Source organism: Falco punctatus, assembly GCF_963210335.1.
Source record: "Falco punctatus genome assembly, chromosome: 20".
NCBI lineage: Eukaryota > Metazoa > Chordata > Aves > Falconiformes > Falconidae > Falco > Falco punctatus.
Window position 1 is genome coordinate 17,047 of NC_137600.1, and position 17,046 is coordinate 34,092.

A 17,046-nucleotide genomic window follows, 5' to 3' on the forward strand; every position below is an offset into this window, starting at 1 on the left:
TAACCCTAACCCGAAGAGCCTGAGTCTAACCCTAAGAGCCTGAGTCTAACCCTCACCCTAAGAGCCTGAGTCTAACCCTCACCCTAAGAGCCTGAGTCTAACCCTAACCCTAAGAGCCTGAGTCTAACCCTCACCCTAAGAGCCTGAGTCTAACCCTAACCCTAAGAGCCTGAGTCTAACCCTAACCCTAAGAGCCTGAGTCTAACCCTCACCCTAAGAGCCTGAGTCTAACCCTCACCCGAAGAGCCTGAGTCTAACCCTAACCCTAAGAGCCTGAGTCTAACCCTAACCCTAAGAGCCTGAGTCTAACCCTAACCCTAAGAGTCTGAGTCGAACCCTAACCCTAAGAGCCTGAGTCTAACCCTCACCCTAAGAGCCTGAGTCTAACCCTAACCCTAAGAGACTGACTCTAACCCTCACCCTAAGAGCCTGAGTCTAACCCTAACCCTAAGAGCCTGAGTCTAACCCTAAGCCTAAGAGCCTGAGTCTAACCCTAACCCGAAGAGCCTGAGTCTAACCCTAACCCTAAGAGCCTGAGTCTAACCCTCACCCTAAGAGCCTGAGTCTAACCCTCACCCTAAGAGCCTGAGTCTAACCCTAACCCTAAGAGCCTAACTCTAACCCTCACCCTAAGAGCCTGAGTCTAACCCTAACCCTAAGAGCCTGAGTCTAAGCCTAAGAGCCTGAGTCTAACCCTCACCCTAAGAGCCTGAGTCTAACCCTAACCCGAAGAGCCTGAGTCTAACCCTAACCCGAAGAGCCAGAGTCTAACCCTAACCCGAAGAGCCTGAGTCTAACCCTAACCCGAAGAGCCTGAGTCTAACCCTAACCCTAAGAGCCTGAGTCTAACCCTAACCCTAAGAGCCTGAGGCTAAGCCTAACCCTAAGAGCCTGAGGCTAAGCCTAACCCTAAGAGCCTGAGTCTAACCCTAACCCTAAGAGCCTGAGTCTAACCCTAACCCTAAGAGCCTGAGTCGAACCCTAACCCTAAGAGCCTGAGTCTAACCCTAACCCTAAGAGCCTGAGTCTAACCCTAACCCTAAGAGCCTGACTCTAACCCTAACCCTAAGAGCCTGAGTCGAACCCTAACCCTAAGAGCCTGAGTCGAACCCTAACCCTAAGAGCCTGAGTCTAACCCTCACCCTAAGAGCCTGAGTCTAACCCTAACCCTAAGAGCTTGAGTCTAACCCTAACCCTAAGAGCCTCAGTCTAACCCTAACCCTAAGAGCCTGAGTCTAACCCTAGCCCTAAGATCCTGAGTCTAACCCTAACCCTAAGAGCCTGAGTCTAACCCTAACCCTAAGAGCCTGAGTCTAACCCTAACCCTAAGAGCCTGAGTCTAAGCCTAACCCTAAGAGCCTGAGTCTAAGCCTAACCCTAAGAGCCTGAGTCTAAGCCTAACACTAAGAGCCTGAGTCTAAGCCTAACCCTAAGAGCCTGAGGCTAAGCCTAACCCTAAGAGCCTAAATCTAACCCTCACCCTAAGAGCCTGACTCTAACGCTAACCCTAAGAGCCTGAGTCTAGCCCTAAGCCTAAGAGCCTGAGTCTAACCCTAACCCTAAGAGCCTGAGTCTAACCCTAACCCTAAGAGCCTGAGTCTAACCCTAACCCTAAGAGCCTGAGTCTAAGCCTAACCCTAAGAGCCTGAGTCTAAGCCTAACCCTAAGAGCCTGAGTCTAAACCTAGCCCTAAGAGCCTGAGTCTAACCCTAACCCTAAGAGCCTGAGTCTAACCCTAACCCTAAGAGCCTGAGTCTAACCCTAACCCGAAGAGCCTGAGTCTAACCCTCACCCTAAGAGCCTGAGTCTAACCCTCACCCGAAGAGCCTGAGTCTAAGCCTAACCCTAAGAGCCTGAGTCTAACCCTAACCCTAAGAGCCTGAGTCTAACCCTAACCCTAAGAGTCTGAGTCGAACCCTAACCCTAAGAGCCTGAGTCTAACCCTCACCCTAAGAGCCTGAGTCTAACCCTAACCCTAAGAGCCTGAGTCTAACCCTAACCCTAAGAGCCTGAGTCTAACCCTCACCCTAAGAGCCTGAGTCTAACCCTAACCCTAAGAGCCTGAGTCTAACCCTCACCCTAAGAGCCTGAGTCTAACCCTAACCCGAAGAGCCTGAGTCTAACCCTAAGAGCCTGAGTCTAACCCTCACCCTAAGAGCCTGAGTCTAACCCTCACCCTAAGAGCCTGAGTCTAACCCTAACCCTAAGAGCCTGAGTCTAACCCTCACCCTAAGAGCCTGAGTCTAACCCTAACCCTAAGAGCCTGAGTCTAACCCTAACCCTAAGAGCCTGAGTCTAACCCTCACCCTAAGAGCCTGAGTCTAACCCTCACCCGAAGAGCCTGAGTCTAACCCTAACCCTAAGAGCCTGAGTCTAACCCTAACCCTAAGAGCCTGAGTCTAACCCTAACCCTAAGAGTCTGAGTCGAACCCTAACCCTAAGAGCCTGAGTCTAACCCTCACCCTAAGAGCCTGAGTCTAACCCTAACCCTAAGAGACTGACTCTAACCCTCACCCTAAGAGCCTGAGTCTAACCCTAACCCTAAGAGCCTGAGTCTAACCCTAAGCCTAAGAGCCTGAGTCTAACCCTAACCCGAAGAGCCTGAGTCTAACCCTAACCCTAAGAGCCTGAGTCTAACCCTCACCCTAAGAGCCTGAGTCTAACCCTCACCCTAAGAGCCTGAGTCTAACCCTAACCCTAAGAGCCTGACTCTAACCCTCACCCTAAGAGCCTGAGTCTAACCCTAACCCTAAGAGCCTGAGTCTAACCCTAAGAGCCTGAGTCTAACCCTCACCCTAAGAGCCTGAGTCTAACCCTAACCCGAAGAGCCTGAGTCTAACCCTAACCCGAAGAGCCAGAGTCTAACCCTAACCCGAAGAGCCTGAGTCTAACCCTAACCCGAAGACCCTGAGTCTAACCCTAACCCTAAGAGCCTGAGTCTAACCCTAACCCTAAGAGCCTGAGGCTAAGCCTAACCCTAAGAGCCTGAGGCTAAGCCTAACCCTAAGAGCCTGAGTCTAACCCTAACCCTAAGAGCCTGAGTCTAAGCCTAACCCTAAGAGCCTGAGTCGAACCCTAACCCTAAGAGCCTGAGTCTAACCCTAACCCTAAGAGCCTGAGTCTAACCCTAACCCTAAGAGCCTGACTCTAACCCTAACCCTAAGAGCCTGAGTCGAACCCTAACCCTAAGAGCCTGAGTCGAACCCTAACCCTAAGAGCCTGAGTCTAACCCTCACCCTAAGAGCCTGAGTCTAACCCTAACCCTAAGAGCTTGAGTCTAACCCTAACCCTAAGAGCCTCAGTCTAACCCTAACCCTAAGAGCCTGAGTCTAACCCTAACCCTAAGAGCCTGAGTCTAACCCTAACCCTAAGAGCCTGAGTCTAACCCTAACCCTAAGAGCCTGAGTCTAACCCTAACCCTAAGAGCCTGAGTCTAAGCCTAACCCTAAGAGCCTGAGTCTAAGCCTAACACTAAGAGCCTGAGTCTAAGCCTAACCCTAAGAGCCTGAGGCTAAGCCTAACCCTAAGAGCCTAAATCTAACCCTAACCCTAAGAGCCTGACTCTAACGCTAACCCTAAGAGCCTGAGTCTAGCCCTAACCCTAAGAGCCTGAGTCTAACCCTAACCCTAAGAGCCTGAGTCTAACCCTAACCCTAAGAGCCTGAGTCTAACCCTAACCCTAAGAGCCTGAGTCTAAGCCTAACCCTAAGAGCCTGAGTCTAAGCCTAACCCTAAGAGCCTGAGTCTAAACCTAGCCCTAAGAGCCTGAGTCTAACCCTAACCCTAAGAGCCTGAGTCTAACCCTAACCCTAAGAGCCTGAGTCTAACCCTAACCCGAAGAGCCTGAGTCTAACCCTCACCCTAAGAGCCTGAGTCTAACCCTCACCCGAAGAGCCTGAGTCTAAGCCTAACCCTAAGAGCCTGAGTCTAACCCTAACCCTAAGAGCCTGAGTCTAACCCTAACCCTAAGAGTCTGAGTCGAACCCTAACCCTAAGAGCCTGAGTCTAACCCTCACCCTAAGAGCCTGAGTCTAACCCTAACCCTAAGAGCCTGAGTCTAACCCTAAGCCTAAGAGCCTGAGTCTAACCCTAACCCGAAGAGCCTGAGTCTAAGCCTAACCCTAAGAGCCTGAGTCTAAGCCTAACCCTAAGAGCCTGAGTCTAACCCTAAGAGCCTGAGTCTAACCCTCACCCTAAGAGCCTGAGTCTAACCCTAACCCGAAGAGCCTGAGTCTAACCCTAACCCTAAGAGCCAGAGTCTAACCCTAACCCGAAGAGCCTGAGTCTAACCCTAACCCTAAGAGCCTGAGTCTAACCCTCGCCCTAAGAGCCTGAGTCTAACCCTAACCCTAAGAGCCTGAGGCTAAGCCTAACCCTAAGAGCCTGAGGCTAAGCCTAACCCTAAGAGCCTGAGTCTAACCCTAACCCTAAGAGCCTGAGTCTAACCCTAACCCTAAGAGCCTGAGTCGAACCCTAACCCTAAGAGCCTGAGTCTAACCCTAACCCTAAGAGCCTGAGTCTAACCCTAACCCTAAGAGCCTGACTCTAACCCTAACCCTAAGAGCCTGAGTCTAACCCTCACCCTAAGAGCCTGAGTCGAACCCTAACCCTAAGAGCCTGAGTCTAACCCTAACCCTAAGAGCCTGAGTCTAACCCTAACCCGAAGAGCCTGAGTCTAACCCTAACCCTAAGAGCCTGAGTCTAACCCTAACCCTAAGAGCTTGAGTCTAACCCTAACCCTAAGAGCCTCAGTCTAAGCCTAACCCTAAGAGCCTGAGTCTAACCCTAGCCCTAAGATCCTGAGTCTAACCCTAACCCTAAGAGCCTGAGTCTAACCCTAACCCTAAGAGCCTGAGTCTAACCCTAACCCTAAGAGCCTGAGTCTAAGCCTAACCCTAAGAGCCTGAGTCTAAGCCTAACACTAAGAGCCTGAGTCTAAGCCTAACCCTAAGAGCCTGAGGCTAAGCCTAACCCTAAGAGCCTAAATCTAACCCTAACCCTAAGAGCCTGACTCTAACGCTAACCCTAAGAGCCTGAGTCTAGCCCTAACCCTAAGAGCCTGAGTCTAACCCTAACCCTAAGAGCCTGAGTCTAACCCTCACCCTAAGAGCCTGAGTCTAACCCTAACCCTAAGAGCCTGAGTCTAACCCTAACCCTAAGAGCCTGAGTCTAAGCCTAACCCTAAGAGCCTGAGTCTAACCCTAACCCTAAGAGCCTGAGTCTCAACCTAGCCCTAAGAGCCTGAGTCTAACCCTAACCCTAAGAGCCTGAGTCTAACCCTAACCCTAAGAGCCTGAGTCTAACCCTAACCCGAAGAGCCTGAGTCTAACCCTAACCCTAAGAGCCTGAGTCTAACCCTAACCCTAAGAGCCTGAGTCTAACCCTAACCCTAAGAGCCTGAGTCGAACCCTCACCCTAAGAGCCTGAGTCTAACCCTCACCCTAAGAGCCTGAGTCTAACCCTAACCCTAAGAGCCTGAGTCTAACCCTAACCCTAAGAGCCTGAGTCTAACCCTAACCCTAAGAGCCTGAGTCTAACCCTAACCCTAAGAGCCTGAGTCTAACCCTAACCCTAAGAGCCTGAGTCTAAGCCTAACCCTAAGAGCCTGATTCTAACCCTATCCCTAAGAGCCTGAGTCTAACCCTCACCCTAAGAGCCTGAGTCTAACCCTCACCCTAAGAGCCTGAGTCTAACCCTCACCCTAAGAGCCTGAGTCTAACCCTAACCCTAAGAGCCTGAGTCTGAGTCTAACCCTAAGAGCCTGAGTCTAACCCTAACTCTAAGAGCCTGAGTCTAACCCGATCCCTAAGAGCCTGAGTCTAACCCTAACCCTAAGAGCCTGAGTCTAACCCGAACCCTAAGAGCCTGAGTCTAACCCGAACCCTAAGAGCCTGAGTCTAACCCTAACCCTAAGAGCCTGAGTCTAACCCTAACCCTAAGAGCCTGAGTCTAACCCTAACCCTAAGAGCCTGAGTCTAACCCTCACCCTAAGAGCCTGAGTCTAACCCTAACCCGAAGAGCCTGAGTCTAACCCTAACCCGAAGAGCCTGAGTCTGAGTCTAACCCTAAGAGCCTGAGTCTAACCCTAACTCTAAGAGCCTGAGTCTAACCCGATCCCTAAGAGCCTGAGTCTAACCCTAACCCTAAGAGCCTGAGTCTAACCCTAACCCTAAGAGCCTGAGTCTAACCCTAACCCTAAGAGCCTGAGTCTAACCCTCACCCTAAGAGCCTGAGTCTAACCCTAACCCTAAGAGCCTGAGTCTAACCCTAACCCTAAGAGCCTGAGTCTAACCCTCACCCTAAGAGCCTGAGTCTAACCCTAACCCGAAGAGCCTGAGTCTAACCCTAACCCGAAGAGCCTGAGTCTAACCCTAACCCTAAGAGCCTGAGTCTAACCCTAACCCTAAGAGCCTGAGTCTAACCCTAACCCTAAGAGCCTGAGTCTAACCCTAACCCTAAGAGCCTGAGTCTAACCCTAAGCCTAAGAGCCTGAGTCTAACCCGATCCCTAAGAGCCTGAGTCTAACCCTCACCCTAAGAGCCTGAGTCTAACCCTAACCCTAAGAGCCTGAGTCTAACCCTAACCCTAAGAGCCTGAGTCTAACCCTCACCCTAAGAGCCTGAGTCTAACCCTAACCCGAAGAGCCTGAGTCTAACCCTAACCCTAAGAGCCTGAGTCTAACCCTAACCCTAAGAGCCTGAGTCTAACCCTAACCCGAAGAGCCTGAGTCTAACCCTAACCCTAAGAGCCTGAGTCTAACCCTCACCCTAAGAGCCTGAGTCTAACCCTAACCCTAAGAGCCTGAGTCTAACCCTAACCCTAAGAGCCTGAGTCTAACCCGATCCCTAAGAGCCTGAGTCTAACCCTCACCCTAAGAGCCTGACTCTAACCCTAACCCTAAGAGCCTGAGTCGAACCCTAACCCTAAGAGCCTGAGTCTAACCCTAAGCCTAAGAGCCTGAGTCTAACCCTCACCCTAAGAGCCTGAGTCGAACCCTCACCCTAAGAGCCTGAGTCTAACCCTAACCCTAAGAGCCTGATTCTAACCCTATCCCTAAGAGCCTGAGTCTAACCCTAACCCTAAGAGCCTGAGTCTAACCCTAACCCTAAGAGTCTGAGTCTAACCCTCACCCTAAGAGCCTGAGTCTAACCCTAACCCTAAGAGCCTGAGTCGAACCCTAACCCTAAGAGCCTGAGTCTAACCCTCACCCTAAGAGCCTGAGTCTAACCCTCACCCTAAGAGCCTGAGTCTAACCCTAACCCTAAGAGCCTGAGTCGAACCCTAACCCTAAGAGCCTGAGTCTAACCCGAACCCTAAGAGCCTGAGTCTAACCCTAACCCTAAGAGCCTGAGTCTAACCCTAACCCTAAGAGCCCGAGTCGAACCCTCACCCTAAGAGCCTGAGTCTAACCCTAACCCTAAGAGCCTGAGTCTAACCCTAACCCTAAGATCCTGAGTCTAGCCGTCACCCTAAGAGCCTGAGTCTAACCCTAACCCTAAGAGCCTGAGTCTAACCCTCACCCTAAGAGCCTGAGTCTAACCCTAACCCTAAGAGCCTGAGTCTAACCCTAACCCTAAGAGCCTGAGTCTAACCCTAGCCCTAAGAGCCTGAGTCTAACCCTCACCCTAAGAGCCTGAGTCTAAGCCTAACCCTAAGAGCCTGAGGCTAAGCCTAACCCTAAGAGCCTAAATCTAACCCTAACCCTAAGAGCCTGACTCTAACGCTAACCCTAAGAGCCTGAGTCTAACCCTAACCCTAAGAGCCTGAGTCTAACCCTAACCCTAAGAGCCTGAGTCTAACCCTAACCCTAAGAGCCTGAGTCTAACCCTAACCCTAAGAGCCTGAGTCTAAGCCTAACCCTAAGAGCCTGAGTCTAACCCTAACCCTAAGAGCCTGAGTCTAAACCTAGCCCTAAGAGCCTGAGTCTAACCCTCACCCTAAGAGCCTGAGTCTAACCCTAACCCTAAGAGCCTGAGTCTAACCCTAACCCGAAGAGCCTGAGTCTAACCCTAACCCTAAGAGCCTGAGTCTAACCCTAACCCTAAGAGCCTGAGTCTAACCCTCACCCTAAGAGCCTGAGTCTAACCCTCACCCTAAGAGCCTGAGTCTAACCCTAACCCTAAGAGCCTGAGTCTAACCCTAACCCTAAGAGCCTGAGTCTAACCCTAACCCTAAGAGCCTGAGTCTAACCCTCACCCTAAGAGCCTGAGTCTAACCCTCACCCTAAGAGCCTGAGTCTAACCCTAACCCTAAGAGCCTGAGTCTAACCCTCACCCTAAGAGCCTGAGTCTAAGCCTAACCCTAAGAGCCTGATTCTAACCCTATCCCTAAGAGCCTGAGTCTAACCCTAACCCTAAGAGCCTGAGTCTAACCCTAACCCTAAGAGCCTGAGTCTAACCCTCACCCTAAGAGCCTGAGTCTAACCCTAACCCGAAGAGCCTGAGTCTAACCCTAACCCTAAGAGCCTGAGTCTAACCCTAACCCTAAGAGCCTGAGTCTAACCCGATCCCTAAGAGCCTGAGTCTAACCCTAACCCTAAGAGCCTGAGTCTAACCCGAACCCTAAGAGCCTGAGTCTAACCCTAACCCTAAGAGCCTGAGTCTAACCCTAACCCTAAGAGCCTGAGTCTAACCCTAACCCGAAGAGCCTGAGTCTAACCCTAACCCGAAGAGCCTGAGTCTAACCCTAACCCTAAGAGCCTGAGTCTAACCCTAACCCTAAGAGCCTGAGTCTAACCCTAACCCTAAGAGCCTGAGTCTAAGCCTAACCCTAAGAGCCTGAGTCTAACCCTCACCCTAAGAGCCTGAGTCTAACCCGATCCCTAAGAGCCTGAGTCTAACCCTCACCCTAAGAGCCTGAGTCTAAGCCTAACCCTAAGAGCCTGAGTCTAACCCTCACCCTAAGAGCCTGAGTCTAACCCTAACCCGAAGAGCCTGAGTCTAACCCTAACCCTAAGAGCCTGAGTCTAACCCTAACCCTAAGAGCCTGAGTCTAACCCTAACCCGAAGAGCCTGAGTCTAACCCTAACCCTAAGAGCCTGAGTCTAACCCTCACCCTAAGAGCCTGAGTCTAACCCTAACCCTAAGAGCCTGAGTCTAACCCTAACCCTAAGAGCCTGAGTCTAACCCTCACCCTAAGAGCCTGAGTCTAACCCGATCCCTAAGAGCCTGAGTCTAACCCTCACCCTAAGAGCCTGACTCTAACCCTAACCCTAAGAGCCTGAGTCGAACCCTAACCCTAAGAGCCTGAGTCTAACCCTAAGCCTAAGAGCCTGAGTCTAACCCTCACCCTAAGAGCCTGTGTCTAACCCTCACCCTAAGAGCCTGAGTCTAACCCTAAGCCTAAGAGCCTGAGTCTAACCCTAAGCCTAAGAGCCTGAGTCTAACCCTAACCCTAAGAGCCTGAGTCTAACCCTAACCCTAAGAGTCTGAGTCTAACCCTCACCCTAAGAGCCTGAGTCTAACCCTAACCCTAAGAGCCTGAGTCGAACCCTAACCCTAAGAGCCTGAGTCTAACCCTCACCCTAAGAGCCTGAGTCTAACCCTCACCCTAAGAGCCTGAGTGTAACCCTAACCCTAAGAGCCTGAGTCTAACCCTAACCCTAAGAGCCTGAGTCTAACCCTAACCCTAAGAGCCTGAGTCTAACCCTAACCCTAAGAGCCTGAGTCTAACCCTAACCCTAAGAGCCTGAGTCTAACCCTAACCCTAAGAGCCCGAGTCGAACCCTCACCCTAAGAGCCTGAGTCTAACCCTAACCCTAAGAGCCTGAGTCTAACCCTCACCCTAAGATCCTGAGTCTAGCCCTCACCCTAAGAGCCTGAGTCTAACCCTAACCCTAAGAGCCTGAGTCTAACCCTCACCCTAAGAGCCTGAGTCTAACCCTAACCCTAAGAGCCTGAGTCTAACCCTAACCCTAAGAGCCTGAGTCTAACCCTAACCCTAAGAGCCTGAGTCTAACCCTCACCCGAAGAGCCTGAGTCTAACCCTAACCCTAAGAGCCTGAGTCTAACCCTAACCCTAAGAGCCTGAGTCTAACCCTAACCCTAAGAGCCTGAGTCTAACCCTAAGCCTAAGAGCCTGAGTCTAACCCTAAGCCTAAGAGCCTGAGTCTAAGCCTAACCCTAAGAGCCTGAGTCTAACCCTCACCCTAAGAGCCTGAGTCTAACCCTAACCCGAAGAGCCTGAGTCTAACCCTAACCCTAAGAGCCTGAGTCTAACCCTCACCCTAAGAGCCTGAGTCTAACCCTCACCCTAAGAGCCTGAGTCTAACCCTAACCCTAAGAGCCTGAGTCTAACCCTAAGCCTAAGAGCCTGAGTCTAACCCTCACCCTAAGAGCCTGAGTCTAACCCTCACCCTAAGATCCTGAGTCTAACCCTAACCCTAAGAGCCTGAGTCTAAGCCTAACCCTAAGAGCCTGAGTCTAACCCTAACCCTAAGAGCCTGAGTCTAACCCTAAGCCTAAGAGCCTGAGTCGAACCCTAACCCTAAGAGCCTGAGTCTAACCCTAACCCTAAGAGCCTGAGTCTAACCCTAACCCTAAGAGCCTGAGTCTAACCCTAACCCTAAGAGCCTGAGTCTAACCCTAACCCTAAGAGCCTGAGTCTAACCCTAACCCGAAGAGCCTGAGTCTAACCCTAACCCTAAGAGCCTGAGTCTAACCCTAACCCTAAGAGCCTGAGTCTAACCCTAACCCGAAGAGCCTGAGTCTAACCCTCACCCTAAGAGCCTGAGTCTAACCCGAACCCTAAGAGCCTGAGTCTAACCCTCACCCTAAGAGCCTGAGTCTAACCCTAACCCTAAGAGCCTGAGTCTAACCCTAACCCGAAGAGCCTGAGTCTAACCCTAACCCTAAGAGCCTGAGTCTAACCCTAACCCTAAGAGCCTGAGTCTAACCCGAACCCTAAGAGCCTGAGTCTAACCCGAACCCTAAGAGCCTGAGTCTAACCCTAACCCTAAGAGCCTGAGTCTAACCCTAAGAGCCTGAGTCTAACCCTAACCCTAAGAGCCTGAGTCTAACCCGAACCCTAAGAGCCTGAGTCTAACCCTAACCCTAAGAGCCTGAGTCTAACCCTCACCCTAAGAGCCTGAGTCTAACCCTAACCCGAAGAGCCTGAGTCTAACCCTAACCCTAAGAGCCTGAGTCTAACCCTCACCCTAAGAGCCTGAGTCTAACCCTAACCCTAAGAGCCTGAGTCTAACCCTCACCCTAAGAGCCTGAGTCTAACCCTAACCCTAAGAGCCTGAGACTAACCCTAACCCTAAGAGCCTGAGTCTAACCCTCACCCTAAGAGCCTGAGTCTAACCCTAACCCGAAGAGCCTGAGTCTAACCCTAACCCTAAGAGCCTGAGTCTAACCCTCACCCTAAGAGCCTGAGTCTAACCCTAACCCTAAGAGCCTGAGTCTAACCCTAACCCTAAGAGCCTGAGTCTAACCCTAACCCGAAGAGCCTGAGTCTAACCCTAACCCTAAGAGCCTGAGTCTAACCCTAACCCAAAGAGCCTGAGTCGAACCCTAACCCTAAGAGCCTGACTCTAACCCTAACCCTAAGAGCCTGAGTCTAACCCTAACCCTAAGAGCCTGAGTCTAACCCTAACCCTAAGAGCCTGAGTCTAACCCTAACCCTAAGAGCCTGAGTCTAACCCTAGCCCGAAGAGCCTGAGTCTAACCCTAGCCCGAAGAGCCTGAGTCTAACCCTAACCCGAAGAGCCTGAGTCTAACCCTAACCCTAAGAGCCTGAGTCTAACCCTAACCCTAAGAGCCTGAGTCTAACCCTAACCCGAAGAGCCTGAGTCTAACCCTCACCCTAAGAGCCTGAGTCTAACCCGAACCCTAAGAGCCTGAGTCTAACCCTCACCCTAAGAGCCTGAGTCTAACCCTAACCCTAAGAGCCTGAGTCTAACCCTAACCCTAAGAGCCTGAGTCTAACCCTAACCCTAAGAGTCTAACCCTAACCCTAAGGGTCTAACCCTAAGAGTCTAACCCTAACCCTAACAGTCTAACCCTAACCGTAACCCTAAGAGTCTAACCCTAACCCTAACAGTCTAACCCTAACCCTAACCATAACCCTACGAGTCTAACCCTAACCCTAACCCTAACCCTAAGAGTCTAACCCTAACCCTAAGAGACTAACCCTAACCCTAAGAGTCTAACCCTAAGAGTCTAACCCTAACCCTAAGAGTCTAATCCTAACCCTAACCCTAACCCTAAGAGTCTAACCCTAACCCTAACAGTCTAACCCTAACCCTAACCCTAATATAATTGGGTACTGCAGCCGGCGCTGTTGGTGGAGCGATGCTGCCATCTAGCGAAATATATTTGGGTACTGCAGCCGGCGCTGTTGGTGGAGCGCTGCTGCCATCTAGCGAAATATACTTGGGTACTGCAGCCGGCCCTGTTGGTGGAGCGCTGCTGCCATCTAGCGAAATATATTTTGGTACTGCAGCCGGCCCTGTTGGTGGAGCGCTGCTGCCGTCTAGCGAAATATATTTGGGTACTGCAGGCGGCCGGTTGGTGGAGCGCTGCTGCCATCTAGCGAAATATATTTTGGTACTGCAGCTGGCGCTGTTGGTGGAGCGCTGCTGCCATCTAGCGAAATATATTTGGGTACTGCAGCCGCCCTGTTGGTGGAGCGCTGCTGCCGTCTAGCGAAATATATTTGGGTACTGCAGCCGGCGCTGTTGGTGGAGCGCTGCTGCCATCTAGCGAAATATACTTGGGTACTGCAGCTGCCGCTGTTGGTGGAGCGCTGCTGCCATCTAGCGAAATATACTTGGGTACTGCAGCCTGCCCTGTTGGTGGAGCGCTGCTGCCATCTAGCGAAATATATTTGGGTACTGCAGGCGGCCGGTTGGTGGAGCGCTGCTGCCATCTAGCCAGATATATTTGGGTACTGCAGCCGGCCCTGTTGGTGGAGCGCTGCTGCCATCTAGGGAAATATATTTGGGTACTGCAGCCGGCCGGTTGGTGGAGCGCTGCTGCCATCTAGCGAAATATATTTGGGTACTGCAGCCGGCCCTGTTGGTGGAGCGCTGCTGCCATATAGCGAAATATATTTGGGTACTGCAGCCGGCGCTGTTGTTGGAGCGCTGCTGCCATCTAGCGAAATATATTTGGGTACTGCAGCCGGCGCTGTTGGTGGAGCGCTGCTGCCATCTAGCGAAATATACCTGGGTACTGCAGCCGGCCCTGTTGGTGGAGCGCTGCTGCCATCTAGCGAAATATACTTGGGTATTGCAGGCGGCCGGTTGGTGGAGCGCTGCTGCCATCTAGCGAAATGTAATTGGGTACTGCAGCCGCCCGGTTAGTGGAGCGCTGCTGCCATCTAGCGAAATATATTTGGGTACTGCAGCCGGCCGGTTGGTGGAGCGCTGCTGCCATCTAGCGAAATATATTTGGGTACTGCAGCCGGCGCTGTTGGTGGAGCGCTGCTGCCATCTAGCGAAATGTAATTGGGTACTGCAGCCGGCGCTGTTGGTGGAGCGCTGCTGCCATCTAGCGAAATATACTTGGGTACTGCAGCCGGCCTTTTGGTGGAGCGCTGCTGCCATCTAGCGAAATATATTTGGGTACTACAGCCGGCGCTGTTGGTGGAGCGCTGCTGCCATCTAGCGAAATATAATTGGGTACTGCAGCCGCCCTGTTGGTGGAGCGCTGCTGCCATCTAGCGAAATATACTTGGGTACTGCAGCCGGCCGGTTGGTGGAGCGCTGCTGCCGTCTAGCGAAATATATTTGGGTACTGCAGCCGGCGCTGTTGGTGGAGCGCTGCTGCCATCTAGCGAAATATATTTTGGTACTGCAGCCGGCCCTGTTGGTGGAGCGCTGCTGCCATCTAGCGAAATATACTTGGGTACTGCAGCCGCCCGGTTGGTGGAGCGCTGCTGCCATCTAGCGAAATATTATTGGGTACTGCAGCCGGCCCTGCTGGTGGAGCGCTGCTGCCATCTAGCGAAATATATTTGGGTACTGCAGCCGGCGCTGTTGGTGGAGCGCTGCTGCCATCTAGCGAAATATATTTGGTTACTGCAGCCGGGCCTGTTGGTGGAGCGCTGCTGCCATCTAGCGAAATATATTTATGTACTGCAGCCGGCGCTGTTGTTGGAGCGCTGCTGCCATCTAGCGAAATATATTTGGGTACTGCAGCCGCCATTTTGGTGGAGCGCTGCTGCCATCTAGCGAAATATACTTGGGTACTGCAGCCGGCCCTGTTGGTGGAGCGCTGCTGCCATCTAGCGAAATATAATTGGGTACTGCAGCCGGCGCTGTTGGTGGAGCGCTGCTGCCATCTAGCGAAATATATTTGGGTACTGCAGCCGCCGGGTTGGTGGAGCGCTGCTGCCATATAGCGAAATATATTTGGGTACTGCAGCCGGCCCTGTTGGTGGAGCGCTGCTGCCATCTAGCGAAATATATTTGGGTACTGCAGCCGCCCTTTTGGTGGAGCGCTGCTGCCATCTAGCGAAATGTAATTGGGTACTGCAGCCTGCCCTGTTGGTGGAGCGCTGCTGCCATCTAGCGAAATATATTTGGGTACTGCAGCCGGCCCTGTTGGTGGAGCGCTGCTGCCATCTAGCGAAATATATTTGGGTACTGCAGCCGTCGCTGTTGGTGGAGCGCTGCTGCCATCTAGCGAAATGTAATTGGGTACTGTTGCCGCCCGGTTGGTGGAGCGCTGCTGCCATCTAGCGAAATGTAATTGGGTACTGCAGCCGGCCGGTTGGTGGAGCGCTGCTGCCATCTAACGAAATATGTTTGGGTACTGCAGCCGGCCCTGTTGGTGGAGCGCTGCTGCCGTCTAGCGAAATATATTTGAGTACTGCAGGCGGCCAGTTGGTGGAGCGTTGCTGCCATCTAGCGAAATGTAATTGGGTACTGCAGCGCTCCACCAACAGGGCCGGCTGCAGTACCCAAATATATTTCGCTAGATGGCAGCAGTGCTCCACCAACCGGGCGGCTGCAGTGCCTAAATATATTTCGCTAGAAGGCAGCAGCGCTCCACCAACAGCGCCGGCTGCAGTACCCAATTACATTTCGCTAGATGGCAGCAGCGCTCCACCAACCGGCCGGCTGCAGTACCCAAGTATATTTCGCTAGATGGCAGCAGCGCTCCACCAAAAGGGCCGGCTGCAATACCCAAATATATTTCGCTAGATGGCAGCAGCGCTCCACCAACCGGGCGGCTGCAGTACCCAAATATATTTCGCTAGATGGCAGCAGCGCTCCACCAACCGGCCGGCTGAAGTACCCAAGTATATTTCGCTAGATGGCAGCAGCGCTCCACCAACAGCGCCGGCTGCAGTACCCAAATAAATTTCGCTAGATGGCAGCAGCGCTCCACCAACAGGGCCGGCTGCAGTACCCAAGTATATTTCGCTAGATGGCAACAGCGCTCCACCAAACGGCCGCCTGCAGTACCCAAGTATATTTCGCTATATGGCAGCAGCGCTCCACCAACAGGGCAGGCTGCAGTACCCAAATATATTTCGCTAGACGGCAGCAGCGCTCCACCAACCGGGCGGCTGCAGTACCCAAGTATATTTCGCTAGATGGCAGCAGCGCTCCACCAACAGGGCAGGCTGCAGTACCCAAATATATTTCGCTAGATGGCAGCAGCGCTCCCCCAACCGGCCGGCTGCAGTACCCAAGTATATTTCGCTAGATGGCAGCAGCGCTCCACCAACAGGGCGGCTGCAGTACCCAAATATATTTCGCTAGATGGCAGTAGCGCTCCACCAACAGCGCCGGCTGCAGTACCCAAGTATATTTCGCTAGATGGCAGCAGCGCTCCACCAACAGCGCCGGCTGCAGTACCCAAGTATATTTCGCTAGATGGCAGCAGCGCTCCACCAACAGCGCCGGCTGCAGTACCCAAATATATTTCGCTAGATGGCAGCAGCGCTCCACCAAAAGGGCGGCTGCAGTACCCAAATATATTTCCCTAGATGGCAGCAGCGCTCCACCAACAGGGCCGGCTGCAGTACCCAAATATATTTCGCTAGATGGCAGCAGCGCTCCACCAACCGGGCGGCTGCAGTACCCAAATATATTTCGCTAGATGGCAGCAGCGCTCCACCAACAGGGCCGGCTGCAGTACCCAAATATATTTCGCTAGATGGCAGCAGCGCTCCACCAACCGGGCGGCTGCAGTACCCAAATATATTTCGCTAGATGGCAGCAGCGCTCCACCAACAGTACCGGCTGCAGTACCCAAATATATTTCGCTAGATGGCAGCAGCGCTCCACCAACAGCGCCGGCTGCAGTACCCAAATATATTTCGCTAGATGGCAGCAGCGCTCCACCAACCGGCCGGCTGCAGTACCCAAATATATTTCGCTATATGGCAGCAGCGCTCCACCAAAAGGGCGGCTGCAGTACCCAAATATATTTCCCTAGATGGCAGCAGCGCTCCACCAACAGGGCCGGCTGCAGTACCCAAATATATTTCGCTAGATGGCAGCAGCGCTCCACCAACCGGGCGGCTGCAGTACCCAAATATATTTCGCTAGATGGCAGCAGCGCTCCACCAACAGGACCGGCTGCAGTACCCAAGTATATTTCGCTAGATGGCAGCAGCGCTCCACCAACAGCGCCGGCTGCAGTACCCAAATATATTTCGCTAGATGGCAGCAGCGCTCCACCAACCGGGCGGCTGCAGTACCCAAATATATTTCGCTAGATGGCAGCAGCGCTCCACCAACCCGCCGGCTGAAGTACCCAAGTATATTTCGCTAGATGGCAGCAGCGCTCCACCAACAGCGCCGGCTGCAGTACCCAAATAAATTTCGCTAGATGGCAGCAGCGCTCCACCAACAGGGCCGGCTGCAGTACCCAAGTATATTTCGCTAGATGGCAACAGCGCTCCACCAAACGGCCGCCTGCAGTACCCAAGTATATTTCGCTAGATGGCAGCAGCGCTCCACCAACAGGGCAGGCTGCAGTACCCAAATATATTTCGCTAGACGGCAGCAGCGCTCCACCAACCGGGCGGCTGCAGTACCCAAGTATATTTCGCTAGATGGCAGCAGCGCTCCATCAACAGGGCAGG